At 38.2% G+C, this 10,098-nt stretch overlaps 1 pseudogene; it reads left to right on the top strand.

The window, feature by feature from the left end:
- The first annotated feature begins 2,437 nt into the window (after positions 1 to 2,437).
- LOC101677645 lies at positions 2,438 to 3,361 on the top strand (annotated as a pseudogene).
- Positions 3,362 to 10,098: the final 6,737 nt, after the last annotated feature.

Genomic DNA, 10,098 nt, shown 5'->3' with positions numbered 1-10,098 from the left:
TCAAATGACTACAATTCTAATAAAGAAACTGTAAATGCATATGTAAAAAAAAAGCCATGTGTATTAAACATAAACAATGCTAGATGGTGTTGGCTATATAGGATATGTTTGAGGATGCAAGAAGTGAAAATCAGTGTGGTCTGGGGCATTTAGTTAAAACTTTCTTAAGTAGCATAATATGTAAAGGATGCTTTACATAAAGATGGAAAGGATTTCAGGATCTGGGCAAAAATCAACAGGAATGATGGCATGGACGAAATCAGTTTTTATGGGAATGGATCTAATACCGGGAACAGGGATGAGAGAGGTGAAAATACATAGATATTTATTTCCTTGGATATCCCAAGGAATTTCCTCTAAAGATTAAAGTCCTATTCTTAAATCTTTGTGATCTTCATACAATTTCAAAGGTATAAATTTAACATATCTGTTGTAAGCTCTTTTCAAGGATTCATTCCACGGGAGAGTATATGAAAACTTTTTGCTTAAAGAAAAGACAACTGACAGAATGGGAGAAGATATTTGCAAACGACATATCAGATAAAGGACTAGTGTCCAGAATCTATAAAGAACTTAGCAAACTCAACACCCAAAGAACAAATAATCCAATCAAGAAATGGGCAGAAGACATGAACAGACATTTCTGCAAAGAAGACATCCAGATGGCGAACAGACACATGAAAAAGTGCTCCATATCACTCGGCATCAGGGAAATACAAATCAAAACCACAATGAGATATCACCTCACACCAGTCAGAATGGCTAAAATCAACAAGTCAGGAAATGACAGATGCTGGCGAGGATGCGGAGAAAGGGGAACCCTCCTACACTGTTGGTGGGAATGCAAGCTGGTGCAGCCACTCTGGAAAACAGCATGGAGGTTCCTCAAAATGTTGAAAATAGAACTGCCCTATGACCCAGCAATTGCACTATTGGGTATTTACCCTAAAGATACAAATGTAGTGATCCAAAGGGACACATGCACCCGAATGTTTATAGCAGCAATGTCCACAATAGCCAAACTATGGAAAGAACCTAGATGTCCATCAACAGATGAATGGATCAAGAAGATGTGGTATATATACACAATGGAATACTATGCAGCCATCAAAAGAAATGAAATCTTGCCATTTGCAACAACATGGATGGAACTAGAGCGTATCATGCTTAGCGAAATAAGTCAAGCAGAGAAAGACAACTATCATATGATCTCCCTGATATGAGGAAGTGGTGATGCAACATGGAGGCTTAAGTGGGTAGAAGAAGAATCAATGAAACAAGATGGGATTGGGAGGGAGACAAACCATAAGTGACTCTTAATCTCACAAAACAAACTGAGGGTTGCCGGGGGGAGGGGGTTTGGGAGAAGGGGGTGGGATTATGGACATTGGGGAGGGTATGTGATTTGGTGAGTGCTGTGAAGTGTGTAAACCTGGTGATTCACAGACCTGTACCCCTGCGGATAAAAATATAAAAAATAAAAAATTAAAAAAAAAAAAAAAGAAATGTGTATACATGAAAATTGATAGTAAATTTATTTTAAGGATTTTGGGGGGAAAGATTTTATTTATTTGGCAGAGAGAGAGAGACCACAAGTAGGCAGAGAGGCAGGAAGAGAGAGAGGGGGAAGTAGGCTCCCTGCTGAGCAGAGAGCCCAATTCCGGGCTCGATCCCAGGACACTGAGCCACCCAGGCACCCCAAGGGTCTTTAATACCAAAACTGACACTGAAATTTTCATCAACAATGAACCAAATATAAGAATGCTAGATTTCTAGGGGCGCCTGGGTGGCTCAGTGGGTTAAGCTGCTGCCTTCGGCTCAGGTCATGATCTCGGGGTCCTGGGATCGAGTCCCGCATTGGGCTCTCTGCTCGGCGGGGAGCCTGCTTCTCTCTCTCTCTCTCTCTCTCTCTGCCTGCCTCTCCGACTACTTGTGATTTCTCTCTGTCAAAAAAAAAAAAAAGAATGCTAGATTTCTAGACTATTCATATGTGAATTCATAAAGACAAACCTTTTCCTCTGTAAGCATTCTGGAAATTACAAAAATATGTTCAGTTATAAAACTGACATTTTAGGGGAATGGCTATTCCCTAGAGGTTTTTGTGCCTGTATCCAGAGATGCTAGGAAGAGTTTAAAGAAGCTTCTCTCTTTGTTGAAAAAAGAAAAATTTGGAAGGAAAGTTTTACACACTAAATAACAATCTTATAATGTTTATTCTTCTGATCCATGATCATGGAATGTTCTTTGATCTTTTTGTATCTTCTTCAATTTCTTTCATGAGCATTCTATAGTTCCTTGAGAACAGACCCTTTACCTCTTTTGCTACATTTATCCCCAGGTATCTTATGATTCTTGGTGCTGTAGTAAATGGAATCAATTCTCTAATTTCTCTTATTCTTATATCTCCAGAATTCCTATCTCAACAGAGAAGGTGGATATGACTGACGATAACGACTCCTTGACCACCGAATTTATCCTCATAGGATTTACAGATCACCCAGAGTTGAGGAGCCTCCTGTTTGTGGTGTTTCTCACTATCTATGTGATCACTATGGTGGGGAATCTGGGCCTGGTGGTATTGATTTTCATGGAGTGTCGTCTTCACACACCAATGTACATCTTTCTGGGCAACCTGGCTCTGATAGATTCCTGTTGTTCCTGTGCCATTACCCCCAAAATGTCAGAGAACTCTAAAGACAGAATGATTTCCCTTTATGAGTGCATGGCACAATTTGATTTTCTCTGCCTTGCTGAAACTGCAGATTGCTTTCACCTGGCAGCAATGGCCTATGATGGCTATATGGCCATATGTAACCCTCTGCAGTACCACACGGTGATGTCAAAGAAACTCTGCATTCAGATGACCCCAGGGGCCTATATAGCTGGAAATCTGCATTCCATTTTTCATATATGGTTTCTCTTTAGTTTAACTTTCTGTGGGTCAAATCAAATTAATCACTTTTTTGTGATGTTTTTCCATTATATAGACTCTCTAGTGTTGACCCTTTATATCAATGAATTGATGATATTTTTCTTTGCAGGTTCAGTTCAACTCTTCACCGTTGGTAGTGTCTTAATACCTTACTTCTACATTCTCTTTACTATTTTCAAAATGAAATCCAAAGAGGGGAGAAGCAAAGCCTTATCTACATGTGCATCCCACTTTCTCTCTGTCTCAATATTCTATGGTTCTCTTATCTTTGTGTACATTTGACCACATTCAGTTAAAGAAGAGGATAAAGATATACCTGGTGCTGTTTTTTATACCATAGTAATCCCTTTATTAAACCCTTTTATTTATATTCTAAGAAATAAGGATGTAATAAATGCTATGGAAAAAATTATAAAGAATATTATATAATATTTTATTTTTTTTAAAGATTTTATTTATTTATTTGACAGACAGAGATCACAAGTAGGCAGAGAGGCAGGCAGAGAGAGAGAGAGGAGAGAGTAGGCTCCCCAAGGAGCAGAGAGCCTGATGTGGGGCTCGACCCCAGGACCCTGGGATCATGACCTGAGCCGAAGGCAGAGGCTTTAATCCACTGAGCCACCCAGGCGCCCCATATATAACATTTTAAAAGAAATATCATCATCTGTGGAAAATTAAATTTGATAAAATATTTTTCAAAATCATGGAATATTGAGAAAGTAGAAAAGGACCTCTTTGTCCATAAAATATTCAATTACTTATACATGTTGGTATAGAAATCAAATAAATAACTTCTGCAAAGAGAGATTCTGCTAATATGTATTCCAAAATTATAGCTACTAGCTCCCTTCAAGAATGAGTTAAATAATTATTATTGAGATTATATACTGTGCCACAGAAAAATTAGCTAAACTATTAACTAATTGTTTCAAAGAGTAATGAGTCACAATTTTCAACAAATGCTAGGAATACAAGTCAGTATATGAAAATATCACCTCCATTTAAAATTGATGACAAGTTTCTAGAATTCTGAAGCATAACATGTCCCATTCCAGGTTCTCAAGAATTAATCCCTTCTTAAACACTACCTGTTGGAAGTATACTGTATATATTTGATTCTTAATTTTCTTTGAGTTTATTCAAAGGACTATATGTGAATATCAATTCAATTCATATGAAGTATCTATTCTTTTTTTTAAAAGATTTTATTTATTTATTTGACAGAGAGAGATCACAAGCAGGCAGAGAGGCAGGCAGAGAGAGAGGAGGAAGCAGGCTCCCCCACTGAGCAGAGAGCCCAATGCGGGGCTCAATCCCAGGACCCTGAGATCATGACCTGAGCCAAAGGCAGTGGCTTAACCCACTGAGCCACCCAGGTGCCCCTGAAGATCTGTTCTTAAATCAAGAATATTTTCATTATTAAAAGGGGAAATTTTATTCTATATCTTTTTACCACAATTTAAAAATATTAAAAACAAGAAAAGAATGCTAGTCAAAATGTATAATAAGGAAAAAACTATATTCATCTTTATTGTTAGTCAACCTTACTCTCAGATTCTCTGAAATAGAGTATCTGTATCCACATGATTTAGCAAAATGTAGTTGAAATAGATGGAATTTATATGGAAATCCCTATTTCTTTCTCTCTAATATTACTTAATATGTATTTTGCTGGGAATTCCACCAAGTTGTACTGATTCCAATGTAATTTACTGATACATTCATAGCAGTAAGAAAAAGTTGGAGATGCTGTAAGCATAAATGAGACACATAATTGGGAACATTCTAAATACCTAAATATAAATATTTACTGACCCATTACATACAGAAATATGAAGGAGTTTCTCATGGTTCATCACCCAAATGGCAAAATTTTATTCTATCTGATGGCTAATATTGCACTTTATATATATATATATATATATATATACCACTTGTTCTTTATTCATTCATCAGCTCATCTTGCCATTTGCAACATCATATACAGAACTAGAGTGTATTAGGCTCAGCAAAATAAGTCATTCAGAGAAAGACAAATATCATATGACTTCACACATATGTGTAGTTTAAGAAACAAAACAGATGAACACAGGGGAAGGGAAGGAAAAATAAGATAAAAACAGAAAGAAGGCAAACCATAAGGTGCTCTTATATAGAGAGGAATAACAGGCTTGCTAGAGGGGAAATGTGTGATGGGATGGGGTAAATGCGTGATGGGCATTAAGGAGGGCACTTGGGATGAGCACTGGATATTATATGTTAACTGATAAATCACTAAATTCTATTCCTGTCTCCTAAGCATTAAGAGAAGGGAAAAATGAAGGGGGAGGAATCAGAGTGGGAGAGGAACCATGAGAGAAGACTACAACAAAACTTAGGATGCAGAGGGATAGGCAGACTCCCTGCTAAGCATAGAGCCCACCCTGAGGTTTGATCCCAGGATCCTGAGATCATGATGTGAGCCAAAGTCAGATGTTTAACCAACTGAGCCACCCAGGCACCCACATGTTCCATCCTTAATTCACTTTTGGGCATAAGGGACCAAAATGAAATCTATTTTTCAATTTAGTCTGGAGCAAAAACATGATCTCAGTGCTGTGGCACAGACTATATTCCAAACAGTGCTTTAACGGCCATATGACATAAATGACTTCTTAAGCAAATATCCCTATGCATGCAAACTACAATCTTTGGCAAAAGTTTTCCACTGAACTCTCAGCTTCTAGCAATGAATAATGTGATTTTGGAGTCATCAGAAAATATACTCATCAGAAACTAACAACTACAGTTATTTCAAGAGAAAATGGTTGGTCCATTAGAGTATTTTGGGAGAGCCAGCTCTCATCACTAAAGGAAACCAAATATTTTAATACCTTAAATACCTGTCATATAATTGGCAATGTCATAGATACATTCTAGTAAGAATTGATCAGTTTGGCATAGATCAGTCACAGGTCCTTGGGGCTATCAATAGAACCTCTCAAACAACTGCCCGCACTAATTTCTAAATAGTAAACTCTCTAATAATGCAAAGCACACTGCCTCAGTTACTAATGAATGTTACTAAATTAAGGAACATGATGTCATTTGGAAGCTTACAATCTTTCTCATGAATACTACACTGGTTAAAAACAGAACATCCAAAGAGAGGATAGACTCGCAGATACATTTATGAGGTTACCACAACCTGGACATGAGAAAGGAAAATTGTAGGACAGGCTGACTCATAAACCTATACCTCCTCAAATTCTTCAATTGGCAAACTGAATCTTGCATTCTATGAAAAATATAATATGATCAAAGTGGTGTCTTCCAGGGATTTAAGGATGCTTTAGTGCTTGAAAATTGATCAGTATACTTTGTCTCATTAGTAGATTAAAAGAAAATAATATGGCAGTTTAAACAGATGGAAAAAAGAAGAGTTGGTCAGATTTAATAATCTTTCGAAAAAATTATTTATTTATTTATTTATTTAGATTTTTTAAATTTATTTTCAGTGTAACAGTATTCATTGTTTTTGCACCACACCCAGTGCTCCATGCAATCTGTGCCCTCTCCAATACCCACCACCTGGTTCCCCCAACCTCCCACCCCCTGCCCCTTCAAACCCTTCAGATTGTTTTTCAGAGTCCATATTCTCTCATGGTTCACCTCCCCTTCCAATTTCCCTCAACTCCCTTCTTCTCTCTAATTTCTTTTGTGTTTCAGAATTCATTGTTTATGTACCACACCAGTGACATGCCCCACATAATACCCACCATCAGGCTTACCCAACCTCCAACCACCCTCCCCTCCAAAACACTTAGTTTTTTTCTCAGAGTCCACAGTCTCTCATGGTTTCTCTCCCCCTCAAATTTCCCCCAACTCACTTCTCCTCTCCATCTCCCTATGTCCGCCGTGTTATTTGTTATGCTCCACAAATAAGCGAAACCATATGTTAATTGACTCTCTCTGTTTGACTTATTTCTCTCAGCATTGTCTCTTCCAGTCTCACCCATGTTGATACAAAAGTTTGGTATTCATCCTTTCTGATGGAGCCATAATAAATTTAGTCATCTTCTATGAAATAACACTTAACAAATTAGAAATTAAAAAGAAGTTATTTAATAAAAAAATGAAGAACCAATAACAAATAAATATTGCCTTAATAGTGAATAGTGTATGCTTCCTTTTGAGTTCAGGACTGACACTAAGATGTCTATTGTCATCACTTGTATTTGGTTTCATAATGAATGTTACAGCCACTAAAATAGGAGAAAAAAAATGAATAGAAAGTAAAGAATCAAGAATGAGGAAAGAAGAATGCCATTTTTTGTAGACAAGAGGTCAAGGAAGGAGTCTGGGATTGAAAAATATATGCAGGAAACCTCTTATGTGAATCTAATATTCCATGTCTTGGTCTTTATGAATATTTCATGGGTGTTCGTTCACTCTCTTATAATTCATTGTGTTGCACATTTTTTCTTTATTTACTTTTTATATGCATCATATTTATAATTTTTATTTTTTATATTAGAAAAAGAAATTAAATTATATTTACTGAGATTGACCTGAAGATGTCACTGCAGAAGCCTAATCAGAATGGCCTATACCAAGCACCTCTTTAAGAATGGGTCTGTCTATATCCAGCAGTCATGAAGCCATTCCTACTGGTTCCCTAAGGAGGAAAGCAAATTCTCAATTGTACCCAACTGCTCAAGACTCACTGCTTCAAGAAGCATGGTCACAGACCCGTGCCAGCCACAGAGCATATCCTACAGCCTGGCTGGTCAGGGAGCCAAGCTAAAAGCTTTGCTTAACCATTGAGCATAATTTCTGGCCCTCATATCCAAGAAAACTGAATGGTGAACTTGAGCAGCCTTGGATCCCAGACTGCAAGGCCACCCAACCATGGAACCAAGCTTACAACTCCACCCAGCAGTGGAGAAAGTTCAGCATATGGCCATGCCCAATTGCTAAACATAGCCTAGGGACTGCCCAGGCAGGAAACCCAGTGACCACATTTAATCACAGAACATAGCCTGAAGTGTCACCTGATCAGAGAGCCTGGACAGTGAACCCTCCTAACTGCAGAGCATAGTCTCTAGTGCCACCTAGTTTTAGGGTATAGCTGGAAGCCCCACATGACCAGAAAGACAAGCCAGCAATGTCACCCAATCACAGAACACAACAGTCTACTTGATCACATAGTCTAGCTTACAGTCTGCCCAATGTCAGGGCACAGCTTGTCACCTGCCTGATGACAGAGCAGTCTGAGTATTCATCTGACTTTAAAGCCTGACCTGTGACTACCTCCATCCAAATATGGAGTCCAAGGAGTGACATAATACAGGTGGGGAACACAACCTGAGGCCCATTTTGTCCAGTAGTGATTGTGGAGCATACCTCCTAGCTGTGTCGAATAACAGAATACAAAAAGTGACACTGCCCTACAAGGCAGCACATCATGCGACTCTGGAAATCAGAGGTAATAGCAGAGAGCTCAGCTAGTAACCCTACCTGATTCCATACAGCTGGGCATCATGCCCAGCTAGGAAGCTCATACACTGAGCCCACTTGAGTACAGAGCACAGCCTACAGTTCCACCCTACCATGAAGTTTACATGCTTGTACTCTTCCCCCAAACACATACATACCACCATTTCTGATTATAGGCACTGGTCTCATCCAACAAAGATCCCCAAAACAAATCCCACCTGCCAAATGGATGCCACCAGTTGAAGCATCTAGGACCTCAAGCTGACACAACTAGGGAAGGCCTTTCCAAACAAATATATAAAGTATGGAAGAACAAACCACTTACTCAAATGCACAGATACAAACACAAGGATACAAGCTTCACAAGGAATTAGGTAAACATGATACCACCAGAAGAAACTAATAATGCTCCAATAACTGACCCTAAAGAAATGCAGATCTATGACCTGACAGAGTCCAGAATGATCTTCTTGAAGTAGTACAACGGAGTATAAGAACACTCAGGCAACTAAATGAAATTGGGAAAATAATGCATAAGCAAAATGAGAAGTTTAACAATGAAACAGAAACCATAAAATTAAAAAAAAACAGAAATTATAGATTCAGGACACTAGTCCTTTATCTGATATGTCGTTTGCAAATATCTTCTCCCATTCTGTCAGTTATCTTTTGATTTTGTTAACTGTTTCCTTTGCTGTGCAAAAGCTTTTGATCTTGATGAAATCCCAGTAGTTCATTTTTTCCCTTGCTTCCCTTGCCTTTTGCGTTGTTCCTAGGAAGATGTTGCTGCGGCAGAGGTCGAAGAGGTTGCTGCCCATGTTCTCCTCAAGGATTTTGATGGATTCCTTTCGTACATTGAGGTCCTTCATCCATTTTGAGTCTATTTTTGTGTGTGGTGTAAGGAAATGGTCCAATTTCATTTTTCTGCATGTGGCTGTCCAATTTTCCCAGCACCATTTATTGAAAAGGCTGTCTTTTTTCCATTGGACATTCTTTCCTGCTTTGTCGAAGATTAGTTGACCATAGATTTGAGGGTCTATTTCTGGGCTCTCTATTCTGTTCCATTGATCTATGTGTCTGTTTTTGTGCCAGTACCATGCTGTCTTGATGATGACAGCTTTGTAATAGAGCTTGAAGTCCGAAATTGTGATGCCACCAACGTTGGCTTTCTTTTTCAATATCCCTTTGGCTATTCGAGGTCTTTTCTGGTTCCATATAAATTTTAGAATTATTTGTTCCATTTCTTTGAAAAAGATGGATGGTACTTTGATAGGAATTGCATTAAATGTGTAGATTGCTTTAGGTAGCATAGACATTTTCACAATATTTATTCTTCCAATCCAGGAGCATGGAACATTTTTCCCTTTCTTTGTGTCTTCCTCAATTTCTTTCATGAGTACTTTATAGTTTTCTGAGTATAGATTCTGTGTCTCTTTGGTTAGGTTTATTCCTAGGTATCTTATGGTTTTGGATGCAATTGTAAATGGGATTGACTCCTTAATATCTCTTTCTTCTGTCTTGCTGTTGGTGTAGAGAAATGCAACTGATTTCTGTGCATTGATTTTATATCCTGACACTTTACTGAATTCCTGTATAAGTTCTAGCAGTTTTGGAGTGGAGTCTTTTGGGTTTTCCACATATAGTATCATATCATCTGCGAAGAGTGATAATTTGACTTCTTCTTTGCC

The sequence above is a fragment of the Mustela putorius genome, unplaced genomic scaffold (assembly GCF_011764305.1).
Source record: "Mustela putorius furo isolate JIRA1106 unplaced genomic scaffold, ASM1176430v1.1 tig00003834_pilon_pilon_pilon, whole genome shotgun sequence".
Classification (NCBI taxonomy): Eukaryota; Metazoa; Chordata; class Mammalia; order Carnivora; family Mustelidae; genus Mustela; species Mustela putorius.
This window is presented reverse-complemented; position numbering and strand designations above follow the sequence as displayed.